Source organism: Chrysemys picta, chromosome 11 (assembly GCF_011386835.1).
Source record: "Chrysemys picta bellii isolate R12L10 chromosome 11, ASM1138683v2, whole genome shotgun sequence".
In the NCBI taxonomy this organism is placed as follows: domain Eukaryota; kingdom Metazoa; phylum Chordata; order Testudines; family Emydidae; genus Chrysemys; species Chrysemys picta.
Window position 1 is genome coordinate 19,232,924 of NC_088801.1, and position 17,657 is coordinate 19,250,580.

The window sequence follows — 17,657 nt, forward strand, 5'->3', positions numbered from 1 at the left end:
AGGATTTAATTTTTTTTCTTCCCCCAGAGTAATTTGCATGTTGATAACTTTATAATGTATAAAGTTCTAAAAGGGACTCTTCCTGCTGTAGGATCTTGCCTTTTTGCAAGTTTCCTATTATGAAGAAAAAGCAGACCCACCCCGCCTCAAACATTCTAGCATCTCTCCCCCCAAAAAAGAAATTGGCTGAGGTCAGTAACTTTCAGAGTAAACCGTTTATTAACTTACATGTCTGCTATCCAAAAGGCTCTTTTGACTAATCCAGTTTTTCCAATACCCTAGATGTAATGGACAACAATTGTTACCCAATGTGGTATGTGCAGATAATGAAGGGACCAGATGGAATAGGCTGCTTCTCTACAGGGTGACGTTGCAGTCACTATCTGATCCAGAACCACTGTTAATATTTTAGCTACATATCCTGTCTCTTTCCTACCCCTTAAGGAGCTCACTACTATGTTGATGCCAGCACTGCTACCAAATTATGGTTGGTGTCTTGAAAAATCCCTCTATTACATAGGATAATTGATTTCTGCCCCCCAAATAGGAATATTATTAAACTGAATATTTGTTAATCCCTGGTAAATCTGCCAGGGAGATATGACCCCTTGTGAAGCATGGATGAATGACTTCATCTCTTTCTTCTATCCCCCCCTCTAATTATAAATAATGGCACTCATAGAGTCCCCTGTGAATGCACAGAACTGATACCACAAAGGAGATGCAAGCTCCCAGTGCTGCACTTTGTTCATTAGCATTGATTTCTGAAGGGCCAACTCTAGGGGTGACAGGGTAGTTTCTTTCTTTCTTTCTTTTCTTTTTTTCCCCCAATTCTCATAATCCAAGCACAGAATAGACTATTAAAAATAACTTCTGACCATTGATAGAACTCTGGAACAAACAGATTCAAGACAGTTTTCAAAATCCACTTTTCCATTAAGTATTAAAGCCCCAATAACTACAGCTACCCTCTGCTTGTCTTGTTTGTAATATTTGCCTCCTTCTGTGCCTCTAGACTGTAACGCTTTTGGGGTTGGGATTCATTATCTGTTTGGCTTTTTTTTTTTACAGTGCCATGTATGTTGACTGCACTACTTAAATTAATATTATTGCAACAGAAAATGTATGGCATTTAATCCTTGAAAAATCTGCCATGTATTTGCAGTTTCAGTATACTAATAGGATTCATATGGTCCAAAGTTGTTCTCTTCTGTAAATTTCCTTAAAAAAAAAAGGGGGCGAGGGAGTAAGACCAGCATTTATAGAATACTGTAAAACACCATCACCAACAAAAATCCACTACTGCTTAACAACAGATATAAATCTGATTAATGAATAACAGTAACTGACTTGGTTTGCTCTGATTTGTGGAGCCATCTTTACTTATTTGTGAATGTATGAATAAATGCTGGGTATTTGTGAAAATGTTCACATACCCTGAAAGTCCATCAGACTTCAGAATGAATAATTATTCTTACAATAATGTGTTCCAAAAATACTTACTTTCTTGTTTTGCATGTCATTGTTTCTTTGTATTAAAATTAAGCTTGTAAGGCTTATTGGTCAATATAGGTAAATGTTGATTTCACATTGTACACTCACGAACAGAAAAAAATGTCTATTGATGATGATCAAAATTTACAGATAGGCAAAATAAGAAAAATGCTACTTGAGAACTTTTTAGAGTTTGATTTAAGGATATTTACTTTGTATATTTTGACATGTAGTTTTAACAATTTGTGTTTTAACAGTTATAAACCTTTAATGGTTTGGACATCTACTGTCACTAAATAATATTGTTTGACCCCCCTCCATATTTCCCACAGTTGTGAAAATTTAAATTGATAAAAAATGGAAAAAATGCTTAAAATAAACATTGATGATATTTGTTGAAATAAAAACAAATTGAATTCTGCCATGTGTAGTTAAAATGTTTGTCATCCATACAAGGAGCAGAATAAGTACCATGGGTTATATAACCAGTCCTGCAATATGAATAAAGACTAGCAAAAAAAGCTGAGGTAAATAGGTCATACACAAGCCCTAGTCTTGAGAATTATTGGTTCAAACTATTCCGTGATTATTTGCAAACATTCAAAGAATAGGTGGATCAGTTTGTGAAAGATTTTCTAACAAGGAAGAGACTAAATCTGTAACTAATGTAATTTGTAATGAATAGTTTGACCATCTTTAAGACAAATAATGGAAGATTTTGTTTCCTAGATAATTTTGCACTTAATTTTTTACTACTTATGGAAAGGAGAAAGCATACTTAGAGATGTGACTCTTAAATACAAGGTAGTATATTCAAGTTTCCTTTCTCTCTCATGTTGCTTGAAAACCCCATCCTTTTATTAGCTTGTAAAACAGCCCAGGATTTGGCAGGTTGGCTGAGACCCCCCAAAGGACAGGTCATCAGAAAAGGAAGGCTTCTCTGCCTATCTCGCTGAAGATAGATCTGTCTGTAGTAAGTGGCTTTGTGCCCAATTTCCTTGGAACTGGCTGTTGAAGTGTGAGTTGCCAAAATTTTGCACAATAGCAAGCTGCAATCTACATAACACCTGGCCTACACAAACCAGGTAATTATGAGCTTGATCCAAGCTGTCATTCAAGTGGCTTTGGTATTCTCATTTTAACCTCTCTTCCAGGTTCCATTCTCCTTTACTTGAGACAAGTAAATCTACAAGACCCATCTAACAAGATGAGCAGGAATGACAGGAAGATCATCCAATTCCTAGCTGAGAAAACAATGAACTGGGTTGAAAGGTGGGAAACTTCTAAGATCCTCTCACTGTACAGTCTGTTTTTTATCTCCTCATTGTCTCTCTACTGAGGCTCTGTGATTCAAATTGACCAGTGAAGATATGCCTCCTTGTTTACTTCATGCGCTTCTTTTGGAAGAACTATTCCTCCAAAAGGCTTTGAGGAAATTGTAACTCTTGAGGGGTTAGGAGCTGAGCCAAAATGTATGCTGGGGAAGGAATTGGCACTCAGTTGGAATTACCATCTCCCATCCTGCATGCACCACTGCTCTTTGGTGGGCTTGTTCTACATCTAAGGCCCCGTCTCCACTGGGGATTTCAGCCACCGGTGGCTAGTCACCAGCATAGCTGCACTGGTGCAAACTCCTAATGTAGGTAGACAAAGCTGATACAAGCAGCAACTTGCACCCCCTGCTTCAACTCAGGGTAAACTGCACTAGTGCAAACTGTACCTTTGCCTTACTATACACAGCATCAGTGCTGCTACACTGGGGGCTGGCAACCAGCCTAGCAGCTGGACTGGGAAGTCTTCAGAATTGCTACTAGGTGAAATTAACTGCCTATGTACTCTAGTAGGCTTTTCTGTCCAGGGAACTTCTCAGGAAGATGTCTGAAAAACAGAAGGAAATATGTGTTCCCAAGTGGATAGGACACACGCTTAGACATCAGGAGGCCTGGGTTCTATTCCTCGCTCTGCTACGGATTGGGGTGGCCTTCAGCAAATCACTTCACTGTGCCTCTATTTCCCCTTCTACACTTTGTCTCGTCTATTTAAATAGTAGGCTGTTCAGGGTCAGGACTCTTATGTGTTTATACAGTGCCTAGTCACAATAGGGCACTGATCTCGGTTGGGGCCTCTAGGAACGACGGCAATATAAATAATAACATCATCAAAGGGATTTTGTGATCCAGAGGGACGATTTAAAAGAAAAAAAAAACTAGAGAAGAAATTCTTGGCTGACACAACTTTGTCCTTTAAAATGGTGTAGATTGTTGAATGGGAAATTGGGAAACATGTCTAGTAGACTAATTTTTGGTGCCTAACGAGGTTGTCCCTGGTGTACAGTCGTATCACAAAGGTCATATATTAGACTCAAAGGGCCTGATTGTCATTCATTAATGCCAGCTTCATGCCACTGAAGTCAGTGGAATCATTCTTGATCCACACTAGTCGTAATTAGGTTCACAGTATATGGAGTATAAGGATGAACCATCAGCAACAATGCAGAAAAAAGAGCCATGAGCAATAGCTGAATACACGTTGGGATAATTTCATTATGTGTACAGTCATTTGGTACTTGGTTAATTGGATGTGAGCATTAAAATATCCTGATATAAGAAAAAGGTTATTGAGTATAGGTAGCTTTTTTGAAACATTCAACAAGTATCAGTGAAGAATGAGAAGAATATTTCTTTTCTTTTCTTAAAAAGTGACAGACTTCGCTCAAAAATCAATATTCCCCCTTTATTTGAGAACTTCAGCCAGTTTGGAGTTCTCTTGTACTAATAATTCAACTCCTGAAAATACAGGGTAAGATTTTCAAAAGCATTTAAGTGACTTTGAAGTCAATATAATTTGTGCTCTTGAGCCATTTAAGTTTGACAAAGTTTGAGTTTTGAAAATCTCACCCATACGAGTCATCATGGAAGTGCCTTAAATATTGCACGATTAGTACAATTATAAGGCTGAGGAAAATACACTATTGTGCTTTTATTGTGCTAAATATAAAAAGTTCACTCAATATTGAGTTATTTATTGGGATTATTATTAAATATATAGTAAGAATTTACAAAGTTCAATAATCTAGTTCATTTATTTAAGCAAAAGGTAAGAGTTACTTTATCATGGTCTACAAGTACCTACCTAGGAAAGAGATTCTGATAGTAGATGCCTCTTCTTGTGTCTAGCAGAAAAAGGCATAACAGGATCCAGCTGAAGGTAGACAATTCAGACTAGAAACAAGGCACAAAGTGTTAACGGTGAGAGTAATTACCATTGCAACAAATTACCTACTGGTATGATGGATTTTCCATCATTCAAAATCTGCAAATCAAGACAGGGTGTCTTTCTGAAAGATATGTTGTAGCTCGGAGAAAGAAGATGGGTGAGGTAATATATTTTATCTGACCAACTTCTGTTGATGAGAGAGACAAGCTTTTGAGTTTACAGAGCTCTTCTTTAGGTCACTGTAGTTCAATCAGAAGTTATGGGCTTGATGCAGAAATTGTCTGTGGATCTATGGACTGTGTTATGCCGAAGGTCAGACCAGATGAACATAATAGTCCCTTCTGGCTATAAAAAAACTATGAATCTATGAAACTGTGGTAGCAGTAGTGGGAACTTTTAGAGAGAAAGAGCTAATCTAGACATGCCCATAGAGAAGTAAAAGTCCTCAGCTGATTCAATGCATTTTAATGGATTTTTCCTCTGTTTATAGTGAAGTTTCCATGCTAATCCCTTTAGAATGCAGCATTTATCACCTACCAGATAAGTGTTAAGTGCTGTGTTCCAAAAGGATTATCACCTACTTCCTCTTCTTGTACTTGGCTGAAGAGATAAAGTGTGTTGAGGAGAAGATGTCTCATAGGAAGAAGGCTTAGCAGGTTTCTTCTCTTGGTGCAGCTGCTCCTAATGCGAAGTGCAAGAGGAGCTGCTCCCTGTTGGAGTGAAGATATAATCAGACCTCTTCAGGGGTACTCCGTCAGCTATAGCAAGGGGTGCAAAGACAGTGCCTCTATATTCCTTGGGCAAAAAGGAGTTCATTTGCCACTGAGTCCTTTCCCCTCTATCAAAATGGTTCCCTCACTCCCCCAAGTGTCACTATAAAATATCTACTTAAATAAGGGCCAGATTCTGTTCTGACAGGGTACACTGCCATTTTCCTTAGCTTTTTCACCATTGCTCTAGCACCAGTAATAATAGTGCCTGCTTGTTGTCTACGTGTCCCCACAATTACAAATGGTGACTTGATGTGCAGGCTCCCACATCCCATGTAATTTCAGATCACTTGGCCCTTTGTAATTCAATCCTACTCACCTGCCTAACAACTGACTTGCACACTTTAGTTTTAATTTTGAGATTAAACAATGAGTACTGGGATGGCTATTTTCTTCTTCTTCTTCAAAGCTTAGCCGAATGGTTGGCCGTAGTGATCATTCACCATTGGTCCATTCCTGTGTGGCCACAAGGGCTTGACAGCCTGAGAGTCCAACACTGGAACAGACTTGATGAACCCATGTAATAGGGGGTCTACCTTTGGGCTGCCTCCACCCCTCAGTGTTCACTGGAACATCTTGTGGCATTCTTGCGACATGTCCGAAAAGCGTAGGATGCCATCTGCGGACAACGGCCCCGGTAGCCTGTAGACCGGAGCGACCACAAACATCTGCATTACTAATGAAGTCATTCCACTTTATGCCCAATATACGATGTTGGCATTGTGTGTGGAAAGGCTCCAGCTTTGCCCAATCTGAGCAGCATAGTGTCCAGGTTTCGCATCCATACAACAGTATAGAGAGGTTACAGCTTGAATAGATCCTGAACTTGGTTGTCGTGCTGAGATGATGCTGACTCCCCCTTCCCCGAGTCTGACCTGTACCTCATTGTGGTGGAGGGGGTGTAACATGTGAAGTAGGGGATTGCTTGTTTTTGCTATGCCATCAGCAATGAAGACTTGTCCGAAATATCACCTTGGGCATTATGTGAGTTGGACAGGTCCAACGAGAACCATGAAATGATGGCTAACACAGGTGGCGAAGATGCAGGGCAGCACCTAGCTACCTGAGATGAAGGAAGTCACTGAGACAGACTCAACATCTTGGGCCGCATGGCGTGAAGCCAGTACTGGTAGACCAGGAAAAGGTTTATGTTACTGCATCTCCACCTCATCCCAGTGGGACAAGTTATTCTTTGGGACAATCGTTCACTCTTTCTTTTGACCAACATGGCTATTGCAGATATGCTAAAAGGGCGTGGAAAAGCTGCTTTATTTTTATTTTATTTTTTTAGTTACAAATTCCTGACAGCATTTCAGTGGTTTGGTGCTAACGACTGGCTTCGGCCAAAATCTTTTCTATATGCTAGTCCCACTTCCATTTCCTTGTTTTTTATGCCACTTCTAAGAGAAGCCTTTACTTGTTCTAAATGCAAAGTTATTTCTTAAGTGTTGCTGCCACTAGATAAAAGGTACAACTTGCTCTTCTCCTGTGTGCATCCTGCACTGGGCACCCTGTGCGTCAGGGGTGGGTGCCAGGCAGACTTGCTGCTGCTGTAGAGGAGCAGAGGGAGTGGAAATGAGAGACCCTCTTGCCTCCAACTTTGCCCTCTGTGAAGTCTGAGCCTTCTGTCTTCCGTCATTCTCCCAAACCTCTGCTGGGGGGAGCGGAGGGGAGTGTTAGGTCTGAGCCCTTTAGCCCCCTCGCTCCCCTCGGGCAGGGAAAGGGTCTGGGCTCTCTGGCCCCCAGCTCTGTGCAGGGGATGGTGTGGGGGATATTAGTGACTTTCTCACCCCTGCAGTTGCACAAAGCGCGGCAGGTGTAGCGCTTCCACCAGGCACCTGAGGTCGGAGAACGGGGGCGAAGGAACAGGACAAGCCCAGGCTCCTCTAAGGACCAGGAAAGGAAGGGTAGGAGGGGGCTGGGGCTGGCTCGCCCGCTTGCCTCGGGGAGTCACCTAGCAGCCAATAACGCTGCAGAGCTGTACAGCAGGTGGCGTTAGAAAGCGCTTGTTCCACCTCCAGAGCTTAACCCCTCTCGGCTGTTGCATGCATATACGCTGGGATGGGTGGTCCGCTGCTAAACCACCATCTTTCCTCCGCTCGGGGAAGCGCGCCGCTGCTCCCAGCCCCCGTGGCAGACTGAGGCAAGGCTGGTAAGTGCCCGTCCCTTAGCAGGGAGCAGCAGTCGCCTCGGCTTCTGTGCTTGCAGCCCCGCACTCCTCTAGGAGCCAGCCGCCCCGTGCTGACTTTGCAGATCCTAAGAGGAGGCTGATTTGGGAGCAGGCAGATTTGGGAGGCCAGTGTAAACGGTCACCTTAAACCTTGTCTGCTTGCAGTTTTCAACTGCCCCTTCCTTGGGATGCGCCTCGAGTCAGTGATTTAGGGACCTAGACAGCAGCAGCTCGCAGAAGGGTTGAATCCCTCACACAACTGACTTTTCTCCCCCCCCCCCTCCAAGCTGGTTATTTTATGAAAAAACCTCAACAAACTCTGATTTTATTTCAGCCTAACCATGTTCTCAGATTGTTATGGAAACCTTTGCAGCCCACCAAACCCTGTTCCGCACTGTAAACTTGAGACGGAATGGAACCGCTAGGGCGAAGAGCGCTTCAACCTGTTAAAAGACGAGAGAGTTAATTTCCTTCTCGGTGTGGTTGTTAATCTGCATTGCGATTGCCCCAAAGTCTGTGCATGCATTAAGGCAAGGAAGAAATTCGCGGGGTTCTGTAATCTGCTAGACTGTAACATGGTCGATGCACTTCCTGGTTAAGCTCGTTTTATAGTACGATCCTGTAGTCTAATTGGCGTTCTTGTTTTACTAATATAAACTACTTGGAATCGGAGTTGAAACGCTTGTTGTGAAAGTGCAGCTTCTGTGGCATTAAACAAACGTTGCAAAAGTGTTTAAACGAAGCAGATTAAATCTGCAATTAAAATGTATACACTTTGTTTAAGAAATAGCTACGTCTCCTAGCAGAACTCTCTGCAGTAAATGTCCTGATTTTAAATACCCTGCGATCCTGTGTAAAATTGGGATTCAACTACATCTGTGAAATCAAAACAGCTGATTTTTTTTTTACTGTCTAGTTTCTGCACTGTCTTCAGTACTTTTTTTTTCTTCTTCCTTCAAAGAGCTTTGGGATAGTATCAGCTGCTTTTCATTTCTTTTGAAATACACTCTGTAAAAATGGTTGGAAATAGTTCTTTACTGCTGCACTGGTAACTGTTCAACTGTAAACACCATTCTTGCATCACCAAGGCTAAAAGCACCTTTTGATTGGAAAAGTGAGGGATACTATCATGCAGTTCATAGCATCTATCGTGCTGCAGGCGATAAACTGTCTTTGGAGGAGCTCAAGTTGTATTTTTCAGAATTATACAGGTAGTCTCTGCAGTGTTTAAATATCCTGAATATGTTGTGTTAAATAATTATAGTACAGGGTATGATAAAACATGTCCCCATTTTTTGTGGTTTTCTTTGTTCAAGCAGTAGTTGAATGTCAAAATGATAAATTTATCTTTCAGGCAGTGTGTCAAGGATGGTACAGGTTTGTTGGGTAACTAGAAGGCAGCTAATCTTCAGGGATATCCCTTTGTGTCCCCTAGTATATGGCTGTAATAGCTGTTTTAAAACTGTCTTAAAAAGATCCCAAAGTGCTATTAAATATGAAATTAATCAGGGCAAAACATAATAACATTTTTACCTGCATGTGGAGAAAAATGGGGTTGGGGAGGTACACTGTAAACTCAGCACTTGTTTAAAGGCTTTTAAAAGTAGCATAGCTTGTACTCAGTTGTCATTTTTGGTTTACATGCACGTCATCGCCTATGTCCAGTGCTGGATGGCTTATAAAAACATAACTTCTGAAGTTGTACGCTGAATGTTAATAATGCAGCACATCTGTTTTGTCTTTTTTCTACATTAACACTTGAGTTAGTGATTGAAATAATGGACTTTTATATGCTCCTTATTTCCTTAACCACTGGGTTCTCAGGTTTTGACTTAGCCATCTTCATATTTCAATTTACTCCATGTCTTACTACTCATCAAAGGTCAAACCATGTAGAAACCTATTCTTTATCTGTGTTGGAAACAATAAAGAATGATGACCAGCAATAAACCTGCGATGACTGGTTTTCTTTCCCCTATCCCCCCACATTGGTATGGTGAGCTAACCATTTGTGGAGGATGTTTTAAAAGGATGTTTGGCCATAAGGAATACTTGTTGCCAATCGTCTTCAGTTGTCTCACATGATTTAAACCTTTATTGACATGAAACTAGCATTTTCAATATTTAATTTTTCTAATAAAAGAAAAACATTGTTTATCTTAAATAATATGAGATTTTTAATTTTATATTTCTGGGGAGTAAATTGTCTTTGAAGTTTGTGAAAGAAGCTGTGCAGAAGATGGAAGACAACTATTCATATTTTTATATCTGCTATGAGCGATAAAGGAGTGTGGTGAGGGGTAGGGGGGCGGAGGGGAATTTATAAACCATGAGAGCTAGTACAGTGTATCTGATATACATGAATTTCAATCAAAGTATTTGAGAAAGGGGCCTGGTAATATTTTTTTACAGTTTGCACAGGCTGTGCTTTTACAGATGTCTGATGCTTCCACAAGTTAAGTGCCGAGGGAATAAAAGCTTTTCAGAAGTTTGAACATAATGGGCGAACTTTTTAACATTTGAAAACACTAAAATGCGGTGTAAGTAATACCTTGTCAAAGATGAGAAAGGTAACCTTATAATAACATTTACGAGGATCTTCAGAAATCATAATGCTTCTGAGATAAATAGATACAGTACAATGAACTTTTAAAAATTAGAGCTTTCAGACATGTATACTCTTTAACAAGTATATAAGCAATAAAGAGGTATTTTCATGCTTGAAAGAAACTTCTCAAAATGAGATAAAAATGTACAATTAATGCTAACTTACAGTACTAATTAATGGTAAAGAATTACACTCTTAGCTACACTATTAGTAATTATTTGCATTTCATTATCATGCAAAAGCCCTAATCGTCATCAGGCCTCCATTGGTTATATGTAGGTGGTGTACAGCATTCACATTGTATAACAAATACCAAAGAAAATATTTTCCAGTGGGGTACATGCCTAAAGAATGGAATTTTATACTTCCTAATGTTGCAATACTAGTCTAAATACAACGGTATCTCTTTGTTTGGGGCTCTTAAAAGAATTAGGCCCTGATCCTGCAAAAATGTCGGTGTGTTTAATCCTATGCACTGTGGGCAGTCTCATTCATTTCAATGGGACCCATCAAAGAGCATTAATTAAACGTGCACAAGTCTTTGCAGGATCAGGCACTTAGTAATTATGTGATCATTTAAAGTTCTTAAAATTCAAAACCAGAGGAATCCTATACCCATATATTATCTTTTAAAAGTGCTAATGTGGGCTTTCAGTTAGCCTAGTGTTTAATATTATAACTTGTGTGAATATTAATATGAGGAGCCTGATCCTTCTCTAACTCAATGCTAGTTTTGACATTTACTTCAATGGGGTTGGGAAAGTGTTTACAAGTAAGTGGCTCTTCTCACTAAAGACTATCTAAAAAGCCTTTCCTCAAAAGCTGACCACAAATCTGTTTTTTTTTATTATGTTTCTGTGAGGAATATCTATCTTATCTATCTATCCATATTAATATTCTGTAATTTGGTCTGATTTTATTATGTAATTTAAAAAAAACTTTTTGTAATCCTCTGAAGAAACTAAAATACAATAAACCTCATATTTAAGGGTTAAAACTATATATTTTGGTTTAACATGATCTTTCAGTGATCATGTTTCAATAGGTTGTAAATGGAAGACCAGACAGATGGTAGCTGCTGAGCTCCATATGTATGCACTAGGGGAAAGAAGTGATTTGTGGTCTGGGGTCATGTTACCTCCTACTTCATTACTTCTGGATCAGTAACGATATTCAGGAAAGCTCTCTACGTGTTGTAGTGGCTGCTTTTTAAGTTGTGTCTTGATGCTCAGGGAGTCTGAATTTAGGGATGGGATGTTTCTTCTTCAAGCTTTCTTAACTTCTTTATATATACATGTATTGTTGACAAGTGCTCAAGAAACAGGACTTTTATAATACTGTATTGCTTGAAATTGGCAAACTTATCTCAAAGTTTGAGTTTTCATGATTTTAGTAGTTACTTAGGCCTAGTCCATACTAGAAAAGTTTTACCATGGTTAGGGGATGTGACTTTTTACTGATATCATTATACCAGTATAAGTCCTAGGCCAGGTCTATACTACACACTTATTTTGGTATAACTAGGTTGCCCTGAGCGATTTAGTTATACCAACTTTAATCCCCCATTCCCCTCCGTGTAGACAGTGCTATGTCGGCAGGACAACTTCTCCCACTGACATAGCTACCACCTCTCACGGAAGTGAAGTTATTACGTTGATGGGAGAGCTTTCTCCCATCAGCTTTGAGCATCTTCACCAGAAGCACTACTGTATCGCAGCTGTGCCAATGCAAGTTTGTAGTGTAGCCCTGCCCCCAGTGTGGATACGGTTATACTGGTATAGCTTATTTTGGTTCAGGAAGCAAAATAAGCTATATCAGTGTAAGCACTTTTATCCTAGTATAATTGCTTTCACACTTGGGGATGGAATGGGGGGTGGCATGGGTGGCTGCTTTAACTATCTTAGTATAATTAAAGCAGCAAAACTTTCTAGTTTAAGGGTGTGTCTATGCTACTAGTGTAGTATAGACATTTACTACAGTGACAGAAGGGGGTTTTCCATTACTGTAGTAAATCTACCCCCTTGAGAGGCAGTATCTAGGTTAATGGAAGAATTCTTCTGTCGACCTAGCTGTGCCTACAGTGGGAGATACGTTGACCTAATTATATTGCACAGGGCATGAAATTTTTCACAGCCCTGAGCGATGTAGCTAGGTCGACCTAAGTTTTAGGTGTAGACCAGGCCTAAATAAGCCCCTACTGTGAAAGACCTAGTGAGAGAAAAGAGGGGTGTAAGTCTGTTTTTTTTTTTTTTTAAACTAAAATCCAAGAGTCTGGGAACCCTCATGTTCACGGCATAAACTAATTGGGGGAGGGTAGGAAGAAACTTCTATGCAGGCAGGTTTGTTCATAACTCCCTATTGCAGGGTTTCTTGCCCCATCTGGTGAAGCATTTGGTATACGTCAATATCAAAGACAGGATACTGTACAAGATGGGCCACTGGCCTGATCCACTATGGCAATTCCTCTGTTCCTGTGTGTGTACAGATATGTATGTAAGATGCCCTTGACCAAGGTACTGGAAATGAGGAAAAAGAGATAGGACAGTATGAGGCTGTAAGTACATATAGAAACATAATTGTTGTACAAAGAACATGAAAGCTATTAAAACTCAAGCACATACAGCTTGACTAGGAAGTATAGTATGAAAAGAAGAGCAGGGGAAGGCAAGTAAAGGAGAAATTATCATGCAGAGATAAACAGTTTCCAAATAATGAACATTTTAAATGATTTAACTGTAGTAATGGGGGGCAGGGGGGGATGGCTAGAAGCAGACCTAAACAGAAAATGTGAAAAGGACTTCCAAAAAAGAAATAGTTTGAAAACAGTGACTATTGAGAAATACTAAAATGAATGAGGTGGTCTGGATTCTAAAGCAGTGAAGCAATATTTTACTTCCACTCCGGCTTGGAATGAAAACCTTTTTTTTTTGTTAATAGGCAAGTAAAATATCAATTTTCATCATCAGTTGCAGCAGCATAATGGTAATAGTGAGTACATAGATTTTATCCATGGGCTGGCTCATTTTCTGATCAGTTCAGCCTTTCAAAATAAAGAAAATTCAAATTGCATAATATCTGTAGAAATTAACTGTACTTTTGGCAATTTCTGATCTATATTTCTTCAACAACAGGCAATAACTCAAACAGCTGTAGTTCTGTACCATATACGGGAAGCACACCGTCTTCTGTATGCTTCTGTTTTGTCAGATCATGGTGGGCAGAAGAAGCCATGATGTAGTCCCATAAAACATGGCCAGTGGTTAATCTATATCTAGCAGTACTTAGGGTCTCTGCTTAGGCATCTGATAACTTTAGTGTTCTTTGTTTTGGCTGTGGTACTCAGAACTGGTTTCCTAGCCATTTTCTTTTTACCAAAAATAGAGACCAGAATAGGAACTGAGCTTTGCATTATGTGAGAGAAATAATTCCTGGGCACAGGAGTGCAGGAACGGTTTGTATAGTGGGGTTGCTGAGAGCCATTGAACCAAGCTGTTAACCCTGTATATGATGGAAACCATTTCACGCCAGGTGGTGTGGCAGCACTGTCAGCACCCCAGGTTCCAGCAGCTATGCCTGGGCATAACACATGATCTCTAAGATATTGTGACAACGACAGGCTCCAAACAGCTCCAGCAGTTCGGTACAGGTATAAACAGTAAACATAACTTATCCCTACCTATCATATCTTGTGTCACTGTTGCAACAAATTCCAGTGCATCTACCAATACTAAAAGGATATATACTGCAACATTTTGCAGTTTATGTGGCAGCATTTTGTAGTGTGTGACTTACTTTCAGTGAAAAATAAATAGCCTATGTTTTTTTTGGCATCTGGGGGTGGGGGGCTGTGGCAGGTTGACTGACATACTACCTAGGCTGGGGCACACCTCAAAACCCCAGGCCTAGATTTCTTGCTCTCACTTCTTTTGTGTTGGTAATTGCCACTCAGTTGTGTGCTATGTCATAAAATATGCTGATACAGAAAAAAGAATATTTCTCACCTATTTACCTATTCAATTTGTATTCAAATGACTATTTATAATATGTCTGTTGCCCACAACATGGGCTGATTGTCGGTCTATCAGATATGGTGAATAGTCATTAATTTATGGGATTAAAGCTCTCTCTCTCTCTCTCTCTCTCTCTCTCATGGCTGAAACCAGGGGTCACCCAATGAAATTAATGGGCAGCAGGTTTAAAACAAAACAAAAGAAAGTACTTCTTCACACAGCACATAGTGGACCTCATTGCCAGGAGATATTGTGAAGGCCAAAACTATAACTGGATTAAAAAAAAGAATTAGACATATTCATGGAGGAAGGTCCATCAATGTCTCTTAGACAAGATGGTCAGGGATGTAACCCCATGCTCTGGGTGTCTGTAAGCTTCTGACTGACAGGTGCTGGGACAGGATGACGGGGATGGATTGCATGATGATTGCCTTTTCATTCCTTTTGAAGCACCTGGCATTGGCCACTGTCGGAAGACCATTGGTCTGACCCAGTATGACCATTCTTATGAAACCAAAACCCAATTTCCAAGCACTTCTGAATTTCAACATACCTGATTTATATTTTCTTGGAGAATAAATTTATCCAGGAGTCTAAGTGCCATATACTCTATATTTTCTGGAATAACACAGACAAGCCTACTCAGAGGTGTTCAAGAAGCAGAACTTCTAGGGTTAAACCTTTGGGAACTGGGTGGAGGAATAAGTACAACTTCCCAGAATGATAAATATCTGAATTTGGCTTTAACTTTATCATCAGCCCAAGTTACTTTATTGGGCAAATTCAGACATGCTATACAACCTGCAGTCACATGGCCCTATGGATCTGAGGGAGGAGTTTGCAAACACTATACATGTATTGTTTTTTGTGTGTGTATGTGAAAGAGTAGCTTGTCATTTTAAGACATTGTTTTTTAAGACAAATTTTTTTCCTGCTTCCTTAACCTTGTCTGTGTTACTTTTCTAAGTATAATGCACTTACACTCCTGATATGTTATTTTCAAACAGAATCATATAAAACTTGCATTAAAACTTCTCAATTTTTGGTCAAACTGTGTCTCAATTTCACTATCCTGAGCACAGGTATATTTAATTGTATCCGCTTGGAGAAAAGGTTTAGTGCAGAAATTACTGCAGGCTCTTCGAATACTTAAATTATTTGACTTTTTGATGCTAAGCAATTTGGACTTTCAGATTCAAATTGAGCCCTAAGTGTTTGGACAGTGTACTGAAACGATCAAGCAAAAAAATGTAATCGGACAATGGTTGCTCCATGGTCTAATCTGGCTGAAGAATAAACAAATGTAGAGAGGCTTTAAAATATCTACATGTAGCAGTAAGATAAATGTTTGGTTCATAGAAAAGAAAACAGCTTATGTGTTTAAAATAGCAGAAAATTACTTATGCTAAGGGAGGTGTAGAAAGACGATGAAAATTTGGTATGTGAATAAAAAGAGAGAGATGCATGAGTGAGAAGTGGAAAGGTGGTGGTAACTCAGAACTAAGATGATATGTGACAAGAAAGAGTTCTGGTGAATGAAAACAGAGGAAAGAGAGGAGGCAAACAAGGAAGCTGATAGCAAAAAACTGGGACTGTGAATGTGTTCAGAAAGATCACTGGATTGAAACCATGGAATGACAAAGATGGAAGAAAGTATCAGAGGGGTAGCCGTGTTAGTCTGAATCTGTAAAAAGCAACAGAGGGTCCTGTGGCACCTTTGAGACTAACAGAAGTACTGGGAGCATAAGCTTTCGTGGGTAAGAACCTCACTTCTTCAGATGCAAGAGAAGAAGTGAGGTTCTTACCCACGAAAGCTTATGCTCCCAGTACTTCTGTTAGTCTCAAAGGTGCCACAGGACCCTCTGTTGCTTTTTAAAGATGGAAGAAAAGGCATGAAAAAAGCCATGATGCAGCTCTGGTTTTAGTGATCTGCAACAGAGAGAAAAAGATTGGGGAGGGGTAGGGGGGATGGAGAAGAGCAGTTTATGCCACTCAGATCATGACTTGAGTCAAAGCTAGAAAGGAGAGGAAGAGAAACTTTAAAGCGCAAACAAACAAGATGGAGAGAGAAATGGCCCAACAGAAAGTATAAGAAACAAACAAAACACAGCCAGTTTTATGCACCATACCACTGATGTGCTAAATATATCAGGCCAAATCTTTCTGATGCATCTGCTTACATCAGGTGTAATTTTGGCAAGAAATGTGGAAAAACAAAACAACAACTAAAAACAAACGAAAGAGGATCCCTTAAATACATCCATGGTCAACCTGATGGCCCCATTCCCCAAGTGACACTACTCCAGCAGAGATCGGAGTAGCTTTCCACCAGGAGGGCAATGTTCTTGAAAGATTCTCAATTCTGGAACTTTCTTTCCCCCTGAATCCAAAACAGCCTGAATTTGTTAAGCTTCCAGGTGTGCTGCAAAGGTCATCCTTTTTGTCTCAGATGTTGAGGGTGAAAGAAGATTGATGGGCTGAGGTGATGGGGTTTGATTGTTGTTTGGGAGGGAGGTGGGGGATCTGATCAATGTGGTTAAGCCAGTGAGTTTGTTTGTTGGGATATCTGGCACCTCTAGAAGTCGGAATATTAATTACTTTCATTTGTATATTCAAAAATCAAAAGGAAGATGCTTGTATTTGGGAGTTTGTCTGAAGATGATGATGTGCATTTTGTTTAATTAAAACTGCTTCAAACACCAAGATAGATATTTTTTAAAATTTAAATTAGAATTAATAAACTTCTAATAGGTTTGTGACTACAGTGTCAATTCTGAGATGTAGGAAGGCAGTGGAACTGGAAGAGGGAAGGCAGGTGGTAGAAATACAGGAGAGCTCAAGAGGTTTAGGTAAGCTGTGGCTGTGCATCTAAAATTCTTTTGGGCATAACCAAGGTGAACTTCTTAGCCCTATTGCCTCACTAATAATGATAGTAATAATCTTTCTCTGTAAAGGAGTGCAGTAAGGGATGTAAAACCCTATTTATAAAGCTGCTAAAATTGCTTTGGAAGGTATTTGCCAGAATAGTTTTAGATTCTGGTGCAGCTAGATGGAATTGTTCAGTAAGGTTGGCTGTGTTTCAAAAGGTGTGGATGTTGAGTCAAGCCCTGCAGAGATGAATTTGAGAGAGTGTTTTGCAAATCAAGATTTGAAAATGAAGATACAACTAATTTTCCAACGAAAGAGATGACTGCATATTCATGGTTAGAATTAATATGGATCTGTCTTTATGGGGATTTGCATACCTACTGTTCTCTGCTACACTTGCACAGTAAAATCAGAATAATCCTGCTGGGACCAATAGCTTAAGGTCAGAAACTTTCAATAACGACTTTAATTCTTCTTCCCTCTAAAGGAAAAAAGGATCAAAACACTAAAGGACTCAACTA

At 39.8% G+C, this 17,657-nt stretch overlaps 1 protein-coding gene across 2 annotated transcripts in view; it reads left to right on the forward strand.

Annotated features, from left to right (window-relative positions):
- THSD7B (thrombospondin type 1 domain containing 7B) overlaps positions 1–17,657 on the forward strand; it is a 626,924-nt gene that overhangs the window by 112,241 nt on the left and 497,026 nt on the right. The window contains exon 1 of one of the 2 annotated variants that reach the window (XM_065561605.1): positions 7,439–7,632. The exons of the other annotated variant lie outside the window; for it this stretch is intronic. The gene's annotated coding sequence lies outside the window, so the exon portion shown is untranslated. Of the gene's footprint in view, positions 1–7,438; positions 7,633–17,657 lie in introns of those variants that run through there. 2 annotated transcript variants of the gene reach the window in all.